We start from the raw sequence: 15,777 nt of genomic DNA on the forward strand, positions 1-15,777 counted from the left end.
AGGGAGGGAGGAGATGGTGAAGTCAATTCAAAACATAGTTTTCTTCTGAACTGAAATATAAAGAACATGGAAGGCCTGAAAACGTGTTTTCTAGAGAGCCTATGGATATGCCTATTTAATTTTAACAGCATCAATGCCTAGAAAATTCAATGACTTGAAAATTAATACGAGGAGTTTGCGGTGTAAGAGGAATGCATTGGCTGCTATTTTCTTGGGCCTCTGAGATATAAAAAATGGGTGTACGCTGCAGCTACAAAATTTAGGTTAGACATCAGAAGGAACTACCTAATGAAAGAAAGTTATAAAAGAATTAGACATTATTGGTTGTCAAAATATATATATATTTATGATAACTATAGGTAGAACAAAAATGCCCAACAATGGAGGGTTAGTTAAATAAATTTAGAATCTCTATAGGATAGAATACCCTGTAGGTATTAAAAATCACACCTAGAAGAAAGTTCATACGAACATGTGCCAATCAGTGTAGTATAATAAAAAGAGTCACTGTTTCAAAGCAAAATAGACAACATGTTATCGCATTGCTTTCACAAAAGCAATAAAGTCCAAACTGAGAAGCTCTTGCTAGGTGCTCCCCAGCAATCCCTCTGTGCTGTTTAGATTCCTCCTAAAGTTCCTAAATTGAGACTGGGAGACATGGCATTTCAGTAACAGGAGTTTCCTCAGAAAACCCCAAACTTCAGAACCATCAGACCTGGCGTTTTGAGATGACAGAATTACTCAGGCCCCCAGAAAGATCAAGGAGAGAAAAGAGAGCTGAAGAATACTGTTTTTGCTTCATAAGAATTCTCTGTTGGATTCTCAATTTCCTTTAATAAATGAATAAAAGAGAAAATATCCTTACTTAAATGAAGAAGGTCGCTAATTTAGAGAGTCCTGGCATTTATATCTGATAGAAAGTGCCAGACTCAATTACAACAACAAAACAAGTCTACCTGAACTAATAGAGACATGGAGATGCAATCCAAGTAAATCCCCATAGATTCTCATGTCAGCATAGAATGGTGCAACCCTTTTGAAAAGCAATATGTCATCACTATGTAGTAAGAGCCTTAAATAGATTCTAGAACAACCAGTTCACCAAGAAGAAATACAAATGAATAGTGGACATATTTTTCATAGTCCAATCTCACAAGTAATTAAAAAATGTAAATTGAAATGTTGTACTAAATTTGCAAACCTTTAAAAAGTATTTATATTTAGTATTAGCAAGGATATAGGAAATATGCATTGTCATAGCTGCTAGTAGAAACATATACTTGTTCAAATTTTTGGAGGACATGGTAGTAATATAATAAAGAACCTTGAAAAGGTTCATACTGTTTTAACCAGAAATTCTGCTTCCAGAAATCATCTGCTTAAAGAAATGATCACACAAGTTTATGGAAAGACTTTTATACCAAGGCATTTATTGCATCTTCATATAATAATAATAATAATAATAATAATAATAATAATAATGCTTGAAGGATATAAAAATGTTTATATTATAAAGGAAAAATTAATATACAAAAGTATATACAATGCATAATCCATAACTGTCTAAAAACAAACAATAAACACTGCATAGAAAAAAGACTAGAAATGAGTATGTCAAAATATGACCAGTAAAAAAATAAATAAATAAATAAATAAAATTTAAAAATATGACCAGTGTTGCCTCTGGACGGTGAGACTACAAATGATTTTTTTTACTTGTCTCTATTTTTAGATTTTTCTAGAATAAACTTTGAACTGGGACAAACAACTCTTTTTTTTTTTTATAACATCTAGGTTTCCTCCTATCTCAAGGAGAGAAACATTTTTTTTTTAAGATTGAAGACTTACAAGTCAGGTGGGCCACAGTGGCTCAGTGGCAGGGTTCTCGCCTGCCACGCCAAGAGACCCGGGTTTGACTCCTGGTGCCTCCCCATACAAAAAAAAAAGACCTAATTCTTCATGCTTGTCCCTGCTTTACCCACCAAAGACCCTAACACCCAGCCAGGGCAGTCAAGGGGAGTCAGGGCTTTTCTCAGCAAGATCTTTTACTCCAGCACCACTGACCCCCAGAAAGCAGCACCCAGATAAATGAGATAAAAGTACTCACAGAATGGCCTCCATGGGCTCCCACAGTATCACCAAGAAACCGCCTCTGTTCCTTAGCAAAAGAAGCAAGGGTGGCTTAAAATATTAAAAATAAGCATTAAAGCAATCCTATTAATTTTCAAACCGTAGATATGTGATCATCCTTATTAATGCTTCTCCCCATTTCTGAAAGCATTTAAAACCTAGGATTCATTTTTCATAAGGTATATTCTGAAGGGATGTTTGTGAACCCTCATGCACACACACACATGCACACACATCACACACACACTAGGTACCTCAGGTCAGTTCACACATATACAAAAACCCATTTCTATACACACGACACCACAGACACATATGTCCACATCCAACAAAACTCAACACACCACAAATACTCAGACCGAATCATTTTCTTCCTTTTTGCATTTTTAGAGTCCTCTCCACAGGTTCATGGTCCTTTCAATAAAACTAAAAATGGCCTCCTAAGAAATTCACCCAAGTGGAATTTCCATTCCCCAAAGGTCACAAAGAATTGGGCCCTTTCCTTTGTCCACTGACCTTTCTGTTAGGAATCTGTATAGTTTACAAGGATTTCCGTCGGAACACTTAGGAAGCTAAAGGCCCTTTGCAATGGCTGGAAGATAAAAGGTGGCAAAACGCATCGGAGTCCATCAAGGAGAGAGCGCGAACATTAGTCTCATAATGAAAACAACTGTCTTCACACAGTAGGATGATAGCTAATGCAGCCAACCAAACATATGAGGCGTTCACATTTTCACATTTGGAATTGGCCGATGTCAATTATTTAGACACAAATTGAATTAACAAAATATTCAACATATGTTCTCTTTAAACTCGGCTAAATCTGATGAGACAGGGAAAAGCTGATGTATGGGGTCAGCCTGCAGAACGAGAGGAGCTGGCAGGGGGCAGGGGGAGAGTTCCAGCGGGTGGGATTTGGCAGCGGGGGGTGGGGGGAGTGACTGAGTAAGTAAGACTCAAGCCAAAGGTGGTCGGCTGAGTGCTGTGTTAAGAGTCCCGAACTCTCCATTTCCCAAAGGAAAGGGTGATTAATGCCACCACCAAATGTGAGCCCATACCTGGCCCCGATCTCATCAAATCCTGCTGCCACCATCTGCTGTTCTTAATTCCTCCGCAATATTTGTATTTGCTACCTCCCTCCAACAAAGAGAGGGGGCGGGGCGGAGGGTCCCTTCTGATGAGCGGTGTGATCTGGTTGGACGGCTGAGCCCAAGCCAGAAGGCATCTGTTGCTTGTAGTCCTGACAGCATCTGCTACTATTTCTCGCTCTTCCCGGCATGCTGTGAGATATGATTTCTCCCAAAGGTGGCCTCTGCCTGCACCATTGTCAATTCCACCACCGTCTGCCCGCCTGTTCCCACGGGCGCGGCCGTGGGGTCCACGCCACCCAACCTCTGCTGGCTGACACGGTCTAAGAGACGGAGTCTTTTTCTGCGCATCAGCCTTCACTTCAACCCAGACAGACTGAGAAGGGAAATCTGTCTGTCTGGTAGGGAGGGACTGTTAATTTCTAGAAAGGTAGAAAATTTAAAATAAAAATAATAACAAGTCCTCACTTATGAAGAATACTTACTTTCAGAGAAATATAAATGCTTTTTGAGAGGCAGTTTTCTGCTCTCTCTCTCTCTCTCTCTCTTTTTAAAAAATGTGAAAATGCTATAAAGAATGCCTTGTGTCTGTGTTGATCCAGCTACTACACATTGTTATATAAAGTGTCTGTGAAGGCTATCATTGATGGGTGTCATCTTTCAGTGTCTCTGCTAGCAGGTGCAGCGGGCTCCTGACGACGCACACCGCGTCCCAAGCTGTCATCGCTCCTTGTCAATCCATGAGTGTGTCAAGAGCTTCTCTTGGAAACTTTTAGAGGAGCAGCCCCATGGCCACAGAAACATCCTTGCCTCCGGGGAGCTACTTCTCACTGAGGATATCATCCCTAGTCTTAGCACAGCAGATTCCTCTGTGGAGCAGGTGGGAGGGAAAAGGAAAGAGAAAGCAGCAGGCCAGATGTCAACAGGAAAGCTACACTTACTAACTCTGCCTGCCACGTCTCCCAGAAGTTTACTGATAAGTCAGGCACAATCTCAGGAATTTCACTTAATAACTAACCCAAGAGCAAATCACCTTCAAACAAACGGCTAACCCATTAAAACGGCCTCACCTCTTTAACATTTCCCTCTTCCATGTCTGTTTCCTACTTCCTATTGCTCTCTGATGAGGATGAACTCATAGATCCTCGGTGTTCCTTTCTCCCCACAGGACACTGGGCAACGTCAGAGAAATGCTTGTGACGCCAGATGTTGGCTTCAGCTGCCAGGTCCGTGTGGCTGCCTGTAATTTGCACAGTCTCCAAGGCGGTTTAATTTAACCTAAGATGTTCAGAGTAGGAGCACCAGATTAAAAAATAATACTAAGTGCTGAGAAGGAAAATTTTTTCTTAAATTCAAATTTTTTAATATTTATAAATAATATCATATTGACTATCAGCTCAGCAGTTTGGAATATCCTAAATTTGTAAATAATGGACATGTTGAACACAGGAGGCATTTGTTGAAGGCCTACTTTATACCTGGCAATATTTGAATAATTCATTTTCTGCTTGGGCCAAACTCCAGGAGCTAATATGATTGTCCTCATGTGATAGATGAGACGCGGTTAGAGATGTTACGGCATGTGCCCAGTGAAGCTACTACTAGCTGGCAGAGCTGGGACAGGAACCCGCAGCTGGCACAAGCTCACTCTTCAAAGGTTTTGTTATTGCCAAATGTGGATGAAAACATCAATAAATACATTCTTGAAACACAGGGGACTACCACCCCAGGTTAGGTCGTGCCCAGTGGGTAATTAAGCATTTGCCTTTGTCCCCTGACAAAATCGGTTAAATTTTTTTATACTTTTTTAGAACGGTAAAACAATCATAATTTCTAAACCTGAAAACGCAGTCCAAGGGCCTGGGAGTTTCCCTAACTTGCTAAAAAGCAAGCACATCCCCTTTCCATGCACCTTTTACATGGACTTGAAGGGGGGCCTACATGTTGAGGCAGTCCCTGCTGGCGGGAAGGGGCCAAGGTGCCCATTTTCCCTGGGGTGGTCACCTCTGGGAAGTCCTCTCTCCAAATTAAGCATGGGCCAAGGCGTCCATGGGAGCACCGGTGCTCAGCTGCCCTGCGTGGTGCGCGGGGGCTTTAGGACATCGTGTAAAGGGAGCTGTTTGCGTAGTTGGGCATCAGCCGTGGGAAAATACAATTTATATGTTGGTTGTTTGCTTCAGAAACCAACGTGTGTGATTAGCCATTACTGGGTTATTAATTACCACATATAGAATCCCAATTAGAATTTCATTGCCACATAAACTGCGTGATGAGCACAACAGCACTCTCGAACAACTCCATCCCTGGGAAGGAGAGATTGCCAGCTGCCTCGGTGTACTCATAACCTCTTTGCGCATTCAGATGAAACCATGTAACTGGTGAGCAGATAAGAAGGTGAAAAGAATGGAGGTAAGGGCAGATTTGAGCAAGCAGAAAAGATGCCATTTCTGGCAATTTAGCCTCTCTTTGATCGATTCTAAAATGCTGAATAAGTAATATAGAGATAAATTATTAATCATTTAGCATTTTAGAATTCTTACCAGAACTCCAGTTTTAGCAAAAAAATGGAATGATTTTACTTTTGACCCCATCACTGCCTTCCTCTCACGGCCTCCCCCTTCTCCTGTTCTAACATATACCCCACCTTCACCATCCCAGAAGAAAGGGAAAAGGAAAGGAAACAAATGTTTTTATTGAGCATCTGCTCAAATGTCTGCATTCTCCTTGTCTCTTTCTACCCTCCCACCAACTCTGGGCAGCAGGTTTCATTGCTTTTTCATCATACAGTGGAGACACTACCTGCTTTGCTTACCTCCTGGGGTCGCCGGGAGGTTTATGTGGAATAGTAGCATTGTCCTTTCCAAATCATAAAGCATTATACAGTTCTAAGGTAGGAATACCAAAGAACAAGGCCCCAGAGTTGTTCATTATGTATGTACCTTTATTACATTCTGACTGAATGTAATAAAAAAAAGTACCTTCATTACATAGTGAATGAATGAATTAATTAAAAAAAACAAGACTTAGGAATATCTAAACCCCTGAATTTACAGCAGAAAAAAGACAAGATTAAGCAAAGTTGAAGGATTTAAGGAAGGCCTCGCAACTCTTAGAGCCAAACACTGCAGTGGTGAGGTACGCTACGTCTGTCTCCCTGCGAGTGGGTGCCCTCAGCACTCTTCTCACCGGGCCAAAGTGCAGCCCAGGGAACGCCACTCCAGGCCCTAATGCCTGACCAAGGGCCAGTTCCGTCCATCCACCCCGCGCCCTCCCTGTGTTCACATGACTGTCCACTCTGTTCTGGCCCAGCTGGAGATAGCTTGGTGTTTTTGGAACAAGACGCAAATGAGGCTTGATTCCAACACAGAAGGAAAACGGTTCCACAACAACCTAGCGCAACCCATTCAACCAGCTGCAACCTACCCAACCAGCACCTGAATGCGTGATAGCGCACCAAAGGGCGAGTAACTGAATGAACATCACCACAGCCACCAGCAAAATAACATAAAAGATGTTTCCTACTGGATGTCACCCTTTACCTTATCCTGGATTTTAAATACCCTTGGGAGCAGAAACTGTGGATGTCTAAATCACTCTTAATTGCAACTCAAAGAGTATTGTGTACAAACTGGCAATTAAACCAAATGCAGCTGGTAAGTGAGGATATTCCCCCAAGTCACACAGAAGCAGAATTGGGTTCTTTGAACAAGGATCCAGCGAAAACGGAGTCAGGTATCACGGGTCCAGAGCACTAGGAAGCAAGATTCCAGGGGGATGCCTTGTAGCCCTTATTTTAGGGGCCTTTGAGGCAACAGTATCTGCTGGGACTTCTCTCTCTCTCTCTCTCTCTCTCTCTCTCTCTCTCTCTCTCAGACAAGTTCCAAACTCTCTTCCATAACATGACATCCAAAGACACAAACAGACTGAACATTTGTGATTGGAATAAAAGGAGCAGGGTGAAGATTTACAGAAATTCTGTAAAAGGAAAATCGAAGTGCTAGCCCATTTGTAAAATTACATTAACTTAAAACTAAATTAGATAGATGATGGACGGATGGAATAAACAGACAGACAGAATAGCACAGGAATGTACCAAAAGGTTAAAAGACAGTGGATCTAGATATCTGGGTAGGGGGTATGTTGTAGTTCTCTGTATGGGTTTTGCATTATGTTTGCAAGTGTCCTCTAAGTATGAAATTATTTCAAAATAAAACGTGTAAAAATGAAAAAAAAAAGGAGGGGTGGGGGGTACGGTCCGTTGAAAAACGTCGTTTCAACCTCTAAACACGGCTACCTGCTCAGAGGCACGCAAGGCAGCCCAGCTACTCTCCTGGAATGGAAAGAATACATTTACTCATTGTCAAGCTAAAATATAACCGACCTGGGAGAAAATACCGAGACTCAACCAGAGGAATGGAAGAGCCCCGCTTTCATTCTACCCGGGGAGGAAAAGGAACTCTGGACGAGGGAGGTCTGGCTCCTTTTCCTCCCCACACCCTCTTCCTCCAAGCGTCGCGCCCGCCCCTTCCTCAGGGCAGGCCCGTCAGCCCGCCGCGGGGGCGCCGCCCGGAGCCTGGGGGAACCTGGGGCTGGTCCGCGCTGCAGCCGCGCCCTCCACCGCACCGGCTGCCCCGCGTCCTCGACGCTGCTTCTGCCCGGGGCTCCCAGTCCCCTCGGCGTCCTGAGCTCCGGAAGGGTGCTGCCCTCGGCCCGCGCGCGCACACGCGCGCACACACGCGCAAACCCGGACACTCCTCTTCTGGGTGGCGTGGGGTGGGGACGCCGCCTACAGCCCCCCTCAAACCTGGGCCCGGGCCCTCCCAGGCCAGTGTCGTCCAGAGCCCCCGACAGCCCACACACACCCCCGGATACCCACACTACCACCCCTGGCCGGCCCCCACGCTCCCCGAACGCCCTCACCCCCCCGGACGCCCACACCACCACCCTTGGACGCCCTCAACGCCCCCGTGGACGCCCTCTCCGCCCCCAACCCCCCTCCCCGGCCGCCCTTAACCCCCTCCCGGACGCCCACACACACCCCCAGCAGCCCTCCCCCACCCCTCGCCATTCCTCAGCAGGTTTAACTGCGCGGACGTTCCTCTCCCTTCTCGCCCCCCACCCCGACCCCGCGGAGCACGGACGGCTCGGGGAGGGGCGGGCGAGCGGGGGCGGGCGCGGGGCGGTCCCCGAGGCGCTGGGCTCCGGGGCGCGCGGCGGCAGCTCCCGGCGGCCCGAGCGCGCAGGGGCGGGGCGGGGGCCGCGCTTTGTGCGCCCGGCAGGTGACCACTGGGCGAGAACAAAGGCTGGGTCGGGGCCCGGCCCGTTCCCTTTCGCAGGCCCGTGTTCTCCACTCCGCACAATCTGTCCGAATTTAACTCGCCATTGAGGGCTTCGGCTGCAAAACACAGCTTTATGTCGACTAATCCGGGCAGAAGGGAGGGCTGACCCGGGGACAGGTTTGAAGGCGGGCGCATGGCTATGCGGAGTTTTTTTTTAATTTTTGTGTTTTTTTAACTCTCTCTTCTTCCCCCTATGCCTCCATTGAAAAGTTTTCCTTAAAAAAAAAAAAAAAATTTGGTGACAAGATTAATCAGCCCCGAAAGCTGAAACACATGCTTGACTTAAACAACCTCTTTGCCTTATTAACAACCGCCCCAGCTTTTCTCTTGTTATGCTAATGGCGCAGATTAGAGGAAAATCTATTCCTTCTTCACTGAACAGGCCAATTGATAGGGCCCTGTCCTCCCACCCTCAATTCTTTCCACTAGGCGGTAACTGCTCAGTGGCGAGACCAGAGATGGGGAAAGAAGAGGGAAAAGGAAAAGGCCTGGCCGGGACAGTGTTTACCCACCAAGCCTTCCCTTTCCCCCACCTGAGAAATGATCACAATGTGTTCATAAGCACACAAAAAAGTCCAGACTAAAATCTTGTTCTTTAATTTAAGCTTTGTTTCTATCCTGAAGTTGAAATGAGGAGTGATTTAATAACAAATATTATCAAAGGAATCTCCCATGTCTTTCTCTATTGGAAGAGGCAACTAATGGACAAATTGAGGCATGAGACAGTGACTTCACGTTTTATGGTATACCATGGAAAATATACCGTTGACAAAGATCTACGTTTTAAATGTAATAGCTTTATTTAGTTTCATGTGTGTGTTTTTCTTCTTTCAAAAAGTTTGTTACGCTTATGCTTTTATCGTTGTCTAAGACCTGACCTTGCTCTGCTCCCTAAAAGGTTAATACTCTATTGTGTTGGTTAGGTTTGCGTGTTAACTTGGCCAGGTAGTAGTGTCCAGTTGTCTGGTCAAGCAAGCACTGACCCATTAGTGTTTGGACATTTCATGGACTTATATCATCAGTGAGTTGATTGCATCTATTGCTGATTACATCTGCAACCACCTGAGGAAAGTGTCTCCAGTAATGAGAGATTTAATCCAATCAGTCAAAAAAAAAAAAAAAAAAGAGAGATGATGGCTTTAGCAGGCAGAAGAGAAAACTTTCCTCTCTACTTCAGTCTGTCAGACTGCCTTTCCTGCGGAATTCATCAAAAACTTCCATTGGAGCTGCCAGCTTGCAGCCTGCCCTACAGAATTTGGACTCCTGCATCCCCACAGTTGCAAAACACTTTTACAAAATCTTATAATATTTACAGATATCTCCTATTGGTGCTGTTTCTCCTAGAGAATCTTGACTAATACATCTACTGATGAATGTCAATGACATGTTAAACTACCTTCTCCTTCTATTTTACTTTTGAGTAAATGTTTTGTTGTCTTGGACAGTGAATGCATTATACTACACGTAGATTTCTGGGGGAGAAAGGAGCATATTGGCACATTGTTCTTTATTTTAAGTTAGTATTTTATCCTAACCCTATAATCAGTTTTATTAAGGAATGATCTCTTTTTTTTTTAGCATGGGCAGAATCCAGGAATCAAACCCATGTCTCCAGCATGGCAGATGAGAATTCTGCCACTGAGCCACCATTGCACCCCCTAAGGAATGATCTTTTTAATCTAGGTTCTTCCAATCAATATCCACGGTGAGGCTACTGTTATAAGAGCAGCTTTGCCATGGAAGGAACTGGGTAAGCAATCTTGACTGCTGGGGTGACACAGAATCCCCAAATGCCATATATTCCATCTTCTCTCCTCTAGGCAGAAATCCACCTACCCATTTCAGGAAGAAATGCCTGGTGTCTTTTTTTTTTTAATTGGATTTTACCTGGTGTCTTTTAACACCTCTAAAGAGGAGCAGCAGCACATACTGGTGGTTAGTTCGGACAGGACTCTCCCAAGGTCCTGTCTCATCATACTTAGAAATAGTCATGTCATGGAGAGGAGGCGGGTCTCACCCAGCCTGATCAGCCAGGCGCTCCAAGGCCAGTCTATGGCACTACTGACTTTTTAATTTCTCTTAAAGGTTGTTAAAATTTATCCAAAGAAAAATAATTTTTATTCATTTGATTTTTAATAGTTACTGCTAGACATACTTTATTGTTGAAAGATACTTGTGACTCCAAAAAGGCTGTGGGATCAGCTCCTAGGGGTTACCTGGGACCACTTGCTAGTACACATCGGGGCAGTGCCCCTCTTTGTAGGAGGTTCCAGTCACAGGGGTCGGGTCAGTGATGAACTATAAGAGTTACTCATCAGCAATATGATCTTTTTTTTTGGCTGTACTTTGTAACTTTATAGAAATGACCTAATTCATCTTCTAAGGGACATGAAAGAAAGAGATTTTATAAAACCAATGTTTAAATGGAGAAACTGAGGCACAGAGATGGTAAATTTCTCGGTCACACGGTGAGTGTGATCTTGAGTGTGGAATAAAATCTTTGGTCTCCATGTGCAGTTGTCTGTCTAAAAAGAGACCCTAGTACTTTTATTTATGTGCATACATTTTTTAAATTAAAAACCTCAAGGCTTCACCATGACAATGGAGCCTTAGCCCTGACATACCAATACAAGAGATGACATGTCTTTACAAAAAGCTGTCCAGATGTTCAGTCAATTGATTCAATAGGTTGAAAAATCTGAAGTAAAAAGGAGAGGGGCTGAGGGAGGTGGGGGGAGAAGGAAAGAAGGAGGGAGGAAGAAAAGACAGGTATTGGTTATTCCCTAACAAGTTTCTCAGACAAACATCGTAAGGAAAACATTGGCCACTAGAAACTCAAACGGGAGATTTTTGCAAATAATTCTGTAACTTGGGCAGAAATTCAGATGTGTTGTGCTTATCTAATCAGTGTCTCCTTTGGTATTCTACTTCCTGAATGCCCTGGATAAATGGGAGTTATAAGAGGTAAGATGTTTGTTGAACTGATTCTAATCAATAGTTGCACTTATGTTTCAAGAAATTAAAACTAAGCTGAAATCGGCACATCCTACATTACGCTAGTGATTGGATGATAACAGTTTGCTCCTACAGAAGGAGTCATGTGATCTGAGGGTCTAGACTCTATTTGTAGAGCTTTTATCCCTTGGCCTTCATTACCTGTACCAGTACCTTAAAATGTACTTCTCTCATTTGGAAAACGAGGTATGAGATGGAACTCTGATCAACTAGATATTTGCCCAGGGTAGAACATGATGGTATTACGATATCTGATCTATCATCCTTCCTAGAGTGATAAAACAATGACATATGTGCACAAGTGTCTAGGAAAAGAATTTCCATTCTTTGAGGGAATAAGCAAGTTTCAACATCTGGCATTTTACTGAACTACAGGTCTCCCAATAACATGCACACTGGCAGCCGTGTGCTCTTATCTGAAGTCCAGGAGCATTCCATGAAGCAGATACTCCTATTTTGGCATCATCCTGGAAAACTCAAGGAGATCCTTCAGCTCTGGTCCCTACAAGCAGCACATTGCCGAGGGGTCTTTTTAAGCAAAGGAGCAAGTGCCATGTGGAAGGAAAACCTAGTCTTAGCTGACCCACACTCTGCTTCTGGAAGCTGAGGGTGATCGGCAGGTCCAGGAGAATGCTGCAACTGTCCTCCTGGAACTGTCAGTCATGTCTCCAGGGTCCTCCTGGAACTGTCGGTCATGTCTCCAGGGAGTGCCTGATGGAAAAGGACAGGTCAGAGTCTACTAGGTGAGAAAGGGATCCCTGACGCCAATAAGAGACCCCAGGAGACCCTCTGACCACAGGATGAGCGTGGCAGACGCCACAGTAGGGAGCACAGTGACAGCACCCCAAACCCCAGGGGCACCGGCCCTCTCTTCCACCTCAGAAGGGCTGGCACTAATAATTGCCTGATACAATTGTGTCTCCTCAGGACCGCCTTTGCACTTTGGAAGTCCATATTGCACAATGAACAGGCTTTCCGACCTGACCTTGGGCCCTAGGTAAGCAAAAGTTAACCTGTTAAGTTGCATTATTCAGTGAGTGCTTTTTTATTGTGGGAGAGGCAAGGTGGAAAGCAGTCCTCGTCATCATTTACAGGCATCCTTTCCAAGCACTCAGCTCAGCACTTTGCATCCATTATCTTCTCTAATCCTCACAGCGTCCTTATGGGCAGATATTTTAATCCCCATTTTGCAGATAAGACAAAGGTTGCCAAGTTCACACAGCTATGAAACGGCAAAGCCGGGACTGGAACCCAAATCCGTCTGCCTCCAAAGCCATTCTATGCAGAACTGCTGCCCAGGACTCCTACAGATGATTAAAAAAACAAAAACTGAATAAACAAAATTTTTAAGTGGACTTTTTCCAACCTTTGTCTCATCTACAGCAACTCTGGTACTTTTTGGCAGTTGCATCAAGGGACCTAGAGTTCTACATCAGAGTTTCCATTAAAATTATTACTTGACTCTGAACTGATTTATTCAAAGCCCTGGGTTTGCAGGCCCCTGTCCCTTTGCATAGCTAGTAATGAGTTCAGGCAGCAACAAAAGAAGTTTTAGGTTCAAGGAAAGAGAGAAGTGAAGATTGGGGGTTTTGTCAATAGTCAAATCAAGGAAACAATTCAGCCAGGCAACATAGGATATCCCGTCCTCAGACTACATTTAAAGACAGCTTTAAATGTTCAGCTAAAGAAGTTTCGAAGGGTAGATCAGCTCTTTCATGGCAGCAGAGAATTGACTTGGGGCACCCAGACGTCCCTCTCAGCCCTGCCTTCCCGTGAGTCTACAGTTACTAGACATGTTTAAAGATCATCCAAATTCTCATGGTACTAAGGTCTTAGGTCAAGGCTGAAACCTTATTCCAAGTCTGGAGGAAATCGCCTTTACAGTGACACTCATCATGTCCTTCCAACTCTGATGATCTGGGTTTTTCTCCCCAGAGACCTAACTCTAGTTCTGTCTTGCTGGAGTTTAAGTGGAGCCACCTTATCTCCCCTGTCTGCCCCCTTTCCCTCAAATCTCCAAACTCACCCTTCTCCTGAGCTGGTGCCCAGGGCCTGGGGGCTGTCGCCCTTCTTGGCCACAGTGGCCCCTTTTCTCGGAAGAGTGACCCCCTGAGGAGTGGAAGGTGGCTCTCAGATAGTGAGTTGGGGCTTCGGTTGGGGGGGGCACAGTGGGGAGGGGGCGGGCAGGAGGATGCTCCTGGTGCTGGAGGCGAATGTGCCCAGCTCGGACCCCAAGGCCATGGATTACTTTCTCCTGGATTTCGTGGTGGCCTACACCCGCTGCTGGAAGGATGTGAGCAGGGAGTGGGAGCTGGGGGCAAGCCCCAGCTGCGTCTCCATCTCCCCACCTTCAGGGCCCACCGGAAGAAGACATCCGTCTCCTATGCAAAGCCAGATTCACCACCCACGGGGAGGGCCAGCTCATGATGAACCCCTCACATAAATATGAACCCCGCATTTACAGGTGGGTGTCGGGGTTCGCGGCAGATGATCACCAGGCACTGCTTTCCCGAGACCTAGGTCATAGCAGTGACTGCTTACCAGGATGAGGAGATCACAGCTCTTAGAATCAAATACAGCCCATTCGCAAAGGCTTTCCCTGATGCAAGGGAGAGAAGCCGTCCCAAGGATGTGCTGGAAGAACCCAGACGCAGCCAGCCAGCTGGGTGTTCTCAATGCGGTGGGGGGGAGGGGCTTATTCCTGGCACCAGCCGCTCCGTCCACCTGCCAGCCCCACCCTCAGTTGGGAAGTCCCCTCTCTCTCTCTCTCTCTCTCTCTCTCTCTCGCTCTCTCTCTCTCTCCTCCTGGCATGACTGTGAAAAATACCCTACCCTGAGGAACCACGACTCAACCCCCCACCCCTGTCCACACACTCACCTGGACGACTCTCCATCCTATTCTGCATGTTCAGCCATACTCCAGCCTCACGGCAGTTGGTCCAGCCTTGGAATGCCTGTCCATCCCAGCATCGTACCCATGAGTCATAACCCAGGTCCACCTCCTGGTTCTAGTCAGAACACCAACCTGTGGTCTGTGAGTTTCGGTGCCATCACACCTGTCTCCCCGACACCGGGGATGCCCAGTGGGCTCGGAGCCCTGTTCTTTCGAAGCTCCCTGGCCCACTATGCACCCCTCCCCCACACAGTCTCAGCTTCCTCCCCCTCGGGGCCGCACTGTGTGAAGAGGGCACCACAGCCACAGATGTTCTCAACAGCCTGTAGACGCCTCAGCACAAGCCCACCTCGCAGCACCACGGACGCCATGTCGCCACCTTCCATTGGATCACAGCCCTTTTCTTAAAAGATGCACTGACTTTTTTGCTGTGGCAACCAAGTATTGATTTGATTGATCTTGTAAGGTGCAAAACGGCAGTCCCATGGGGCAAGGAAAGGAACTAAAGCTTTGTGACTTCATCTGCAATAAAAGGAGGAAAACCCTCAGGACACAAACACCTCCCATCACCATCACCCCTTTCCTCATCATAGTGGTTTAGTCCTCAGGTGTTTGTATGCTACAGGTGACTCTGAGTTTGAAAACAATAGATTTGGCCTACTTCACCATTATTCATAATAAGATAAATTGTTTGCTAGGGTCCACAAACTTAATTTTTGTTTCATACAGCATATAGATGACGTTGGCACACCAGAATTTATAAACTCAGCTGGTCCTACTTTAGCAAGAGAAAACGCACACTTTTAATTCTCTTCCTTGTTGCTTTGGTATAGTTTTCGGGTCCCTTTTGTGGCAGTTAACATAGTTAGAGGAGAGCTATTATAGACAGAACAAATCTGAGGACCACAGATTTTAGTTGAAATGAAAATTTGCTCTGTCTATAGAAAGTATGTTTCTTTGAGCAGATGTATTTTCTTGTTTCGTTCAACCTAGAACAGTTTGCATTTTTCTTCTGATGAAGTAGCCAAAGACAATCAGCAGAAAACATTTTCTGCAAAATAAAGGCAATATGCAAAAAAAACCTCTAAAGGTCTGAATGGAATTGTTCAGCATGTGCCAGATGTTGTTACATTGAGCGAAAATTCAGTATTCCTAAATATTGCTGTGACCTCTTTCGTCAGGTGTGAGACACTAATACATTTCAGACAACTATGAAATCCATATCTGTGATAAAGTATAATCTACCCTATCTCATTCTAGACATTAACTGCTATAGGCAACTGCTCCAACCAAGGAAATGCAGTGGGGGAGA

General features: G+C 45.1%; 1 pseudogene; it reads left to right on the forward strand.

The window, feature by feature from the left end:
• The first annotated feature begins 13,763 nt into the window (after window positions 1–13,763).
• On the forward strand, window positions 13,764–14,873 carry LOC143679291 (T-box transcription factor T pseudogene; annotated as a pseudogene).
• Window positions 14,874–15,777: the final 904 nt, after the last annotated feature.

Source organism: Tamandua tetradactyla, chromosome 4, assembly GCF_023851605.1.
Source record: "Tamandua tetradactyla isolate mTamTet1 chromosome 4, mTamTet1.pri, whole genome shotgun sequence".
Taxonomy (NCBI): Eukaryota; Metazoa; Chordata; class Mammalia; order Pilosa; family Myrmecophagidae; genus Tamandua; species Tamandua tetradactyla.